The sequence below is a fragment of the Buceros rhinoceros genome, unplaced genomic scaffold (genome assembly GCF_000710305.1).
Source record: "Buceros rhinoceros silvestris isolate BGI_N320 unplaced genomic scaffold, ASM71030v1 scaffold11469, whole genome shotgun sequence".
Classification (NCBI taxonomy): Eukaryota; Metazoa; Chordata; class Aves; order Bucerotiformes; family Bucerotidae; genus Buceros; species Buceros rhinoceros.
In genome coordinates, this window is record NW_010430978.1 from 27,322 (window position 1) to 32,015 (window position 4,694).

Below are 4,694 nucleotides of genomic sequence, written 5' to 3' on the forward strand. Positions count from 1 at the left end.
TTTTGTGGCACCCCCAAGTGTGGGATGCTGCCCACAAATGAGAGGCTGCCTTACCCAGAGCCAGCAGAAATTATTGGAATCCAGATACAGCTCGACAACTCCTAACCTTAGCATGCTCCCTTGATTTTGACCTCAGTGCTTTGAAAACAGGCTATTCCTTGTATAGCACCTATTTCCCGTAGCGCAGCTCTCCCATATCTGAGTTAAAGCTTGTTGTTCTGAATGGTTTTGAAGCTTTTACTGGGTGGGTTGGTCAGTGAGTTCACAAGGGGATGTCTGTGCCTGTTAAACGGCTGGGGAGGGGAAGAAAACACTGCCGGACGTTATTGTTTCTGAATGGTTTTGAAGCTTTTACTGGGTGGGTTGGTCAGTGAGTTCACAAGGGGATGTCTGTGCCTGTTAAACGGCTGGTGAGGTGAAGAAAACATTGCTGCAGGTTCTGTTTCGAACCAGGCTCTCTGCTTCCCGACTGCTTTTTTTTTTCTTTTGTCTTGTTTTTGCATTTAAACTTCAATGGTTTGAGTGAGGCGTGGAGTGGCTCTGCTCTCCCCATTCTGACGCACTGGCATTTGTGACCCCCAGAACAACGACAACGAGACGGCGCTGCACTGCGCCGCACAGTACGGCCACACCGAGGTAGTGAAGGTCCTTCTGGAGGAGCTGACTGACCCCACCATGCGCAATAACAAGTTTGAGACCCCTCTAGACCTGGCCGCGCTCTATGGGAGGCTGGAAGTCGTGAAGATGCTCTTGAACGCTCACCCCAATCTTTTAAGCTGCAACACGAAGAAACACACTCCCCTGCACTTGGCAGCTCGGAATGGTCACAAAACCGTAGTCCACGTCCTCCTGGATGCTGGCATGGATAGCAACTACCAGGTAGGTGGCGTGTCTGCGTGCGAAGGGCTGGGCTGGTTGCTGGGGAACACTTGTGTAGGCATGGCACGGAGAGCTCCACCGGCCCCTCCACCCAGAGGCATCATTTATGAACGATGAGCCGTAGCTTTGTTTTCCTCTGGGCTGTTTTTTCAGCTCTTGGTTGCTCTGAGAAGCTGCTCAGAGGGATTCTGTGCTGTGCATGCCTCACGCCTGCTTGCTACTGGATGGAGAGCCCCAGACATACAGCAAGGGAGGAAAAGAGTCCTTTAGCCAAAGCTGTTCTGCCCTGCAGTACTGTGAGCTCTTGATAGTGATGGAGGCAAACTGTGTCTCTTCCTATTGAGCAGCTTGTGAATATGCTGTTTTCACAGCAGCAGCTTGTATGTGGTGGTCTTGTCTTTCCTTTTCAGGACATGAGCTTTTGCTAAGCTGTAGCAAGTCCTTTCTTGGTCTCTCCGAAGAGACCATCCTCATCTTCCATTCCAAATTCTCGGCACCGTAATAGTACTGATAGTCTGTCCTCGCACACTTGGTATATGATGCCGTGTTATTTATTGCTTCCGTAACCTTCTAAAACATGCCTTCATCACCATGGCCTAGCTTCATGCTGTTTCCATTTAATTTGCAGACTGAAAAAGGCAGTGCTTTGCACGAAGCTGCTTTGTTTGGCAAGACAGATGTGGTACAAATATTGCTGGCTGCAGGTGAGAGAATGATCCCCTTTTGAAGCAGTAACCTGGTGATCCCTTCACCCAGAACTTGAGGAAACCCTTTGATAGCGGCAGCATGATTCTCCCACCAGCTATCAAAGTCCCTCACAGAGGGTTACAGGAGAGGTTCTCTCTCGGTGTTTGGCTTGAGGTCTGCCTCTGGAGAGCATGTTTTAGCTCCAGCCCCAGGGACAATCACAAACGGGACATCTGACTTGATGAAAGATGTGAATTTGCAAACAGAAAATACTTGTGCTCTACCTTCTCTACACTCATTGCCACAGGTATCGACGTGAACATAAAGGATAACCGAGGCCTGACGGCTCTGGATATTGTGAGGGAACTTCCTTCTCAGAAAAGCCAGCACATCGCAGCTCTTATCGAAGGTGGGTGGTGAAGCTCTGCGTGTGGGGAGGAGGGGAAAGTTTGGCCTACAAATTGTACCCGGCCACATACAGGATTTTGCTCTCTAGTCCGGGAAGGGGCTGAAAGCAAAGCAGCTCCAGGCCAGGTCCCTCGATGAGAATCTTACAGGCATTGGGATGCTTCAATGCCCGGGTGAACTGTCTTCAGACCAGATGTTTGCAGGGGAACTTCTGGGGATGGCATTTAGGAGGATTAGCTCCTTTGCCGAAGAAGTGTGGCATGACTTTTACGCTTTAAATGGGCTTAATTGAGCTTTGTTTAACTCAGTTTAGAAGTTAATTAAAATTAAGGATAGCCTAAATCTGCTTGCAGAATACAAAGGAATAGCTTCAGAAATGGTTTGGGATTAACTATCCTTTGTAGGCAAATAGTCATCCACAGATCTTACATCCTACTGCACGGTGAAGCTTGGGCATGGATTTTGCAGGTGAGATTTACAGAAACAGTCTTGAGTATTTGTGGTTTATAGAGGAGCTTGGCCACTGTGCCGGTCCGAGTTAGGAAATGAGATGTGGCATCTTAGCTAAGCTCGTACCTTGTAATTACGCTGTCTCAGTTTCCCCTCAGCTGAGGGGAGAAAGATCAGAAGCCTATGCAGCTGGTGTGCATTGTTCATGCTTAGGGCTTGAGAGCTTTACGGGTTCAAAGCACTTTGCAGACTATTAATTAAGCTTTGCCTATGAAGCCGGTAGGTATGATCTCTGTTCTGGTGTTGAAGACAAAGATGGGTTCAAAACTGGAGTTCTTGCAGGTAACTGCTGCTGGCTCGCCCCTGCAATGAGGAGGTGTTGCTGTCTGACTTCAGTTATGGAAGCTTAATGCTTCCAGCTTTGCCTGAGGTTTGGGACCACAGCTAGAATTGGTTTCTCTCTCTCATGACTCTAGAAGAACCAGACTACATCTGGAATTAGTGATGTAGCTTGTGTCTGTGACACGAAGAATCTGCTCCATGACGTCGTGTCTGTACTGGAGCACTGCAGCTTTCTGATTAAAGGCTCTGTAAAAGTTGAAAGAACCATCTTTCACCTCGTGCCTGTGATTAAAGAGGCCACCTGCTTCTATTTTGGGATCTGAGCTGCAAGTGTGAATAATGTACTTGGGTTATTTTTTGGAGATTTAATAAGCTGACAGTTGGCCTTCCCTCCACAAGGGAGCCAGTGCCATGCACTGAAGTGGCCATAAAACTGGACTGACATACTCTGACCCTGTCGCCCCACCTTGTTGCAGATTACACGATTGGGAAGAAAAGTGCCAAAGCTGCAGAGAAGACTGTTCAAGCTCTTGCTCCAGCCACTGATCCTGTGTGCCGGGTATCTCAGGGTAGGCTTCCACCCAACACGGCAGTCACTAGCCCTCTTCTTCCTGCGAGTGCTGGCTTCTGAGGGCAGGAGCACCGAGCAATGTTCATGTCTTCTCTTCCTCCTCAGGTGAGGTGGAGAAAGCAGTGACAGAACTGATCATGGATTTTGATGTGCACCCAGAAGAGGAGAGCCCGTACGAAGCTTTGTACAATGCCACGTCCTGCCACTCCCTGGACAGCCTTGCCAGTGGGAGATCTTCAGATCGAGAGTCCATGAATAAGGAAGTGGAATCAACTGGTCTGAAAGCAGTCGGAGTCAGGCCTGTATGTGCTCCTCTCGGTTTGCCTTAGAAAGATGGGTAACTTACCTCTGTTCTCACTAGTTTGCAGTAGGCTGCCAATCCCTCTGCTTGAGGAAATATTTAAACCTATCCCTGACATGGATTAGAGCAGGCAGCTTCCTCTCCTTCACAGCCTCCACCAGCAGCCACTTTTACGTGCCCGAGTTTTCACCTGGGGTTACATACTTCTGTTTTCTGGCAGTTGAATACTGGTGTCTCAGTTTTGGTTTGGCGGAACTGAGCTGAAAGGCTCAGTTCTTGTCTGCCAGAAAGCTTTGGAGACTTTGGTGTGGAGCATTTTTCTCATTCCTCTCGCGCTCTACCTTGCTCAAGAGAACACCCTCCAGAAATTATCTTTAAGAATATCCTGTTGGAAACCAGTTGGCAGCAGAAATATCTTTTAGTGTGTTACTTGCAGAAATCTGTAGAGGTTACTCAAGGCTGTACAAGGCAATGCAAAGCTCATGGAACTGTCTCCAGAGGAGTCTTCCTCACCTTCTGTGAGTTGCATCTCCTGCCCCCTTAACAATTGGTCCAGCACTGCTGTGGGGCAGATGGGACGATGGCCCTGCAGCATGTTGGGTCAGCTCAGGGTTTGTTTTCTGGTTGGTTTTACAAAGCCTGCTCTGTGGGCGTATTTTCGGACAAAGGCAAAGCAGTGATAAACAATTAAATGCTGGTGGTCCTGTAACACCACGCTTCCTCCCTCTCTGCGGAGAGAAGTGTCCTTCTTCCTAGACTATTAGCAAATACAGTAGAAATAAGACAAAAGCTTTAGGAGATGGACATTTCAGCCAGGTCTGTCTTCTGGGTGTGCAGCCCAAGATGCACTATCCTGTTGTTAACTAAATCTGGGTGGCTTATATACACCTACATACTGTCCTGTGTTGATAGTGGCTGATGTGAAATAAGCTCAGCTTAGTCACAAGTAAGAAAAGATGAGAGGCTGAACTGCTGTGAAAAGGGAGAAGAAACTCCAGAGGCCTGCTGGGGTTTCTCCCAAAACCCGCTGGAGTGTTCGGGAGTGAGCGGTTCACC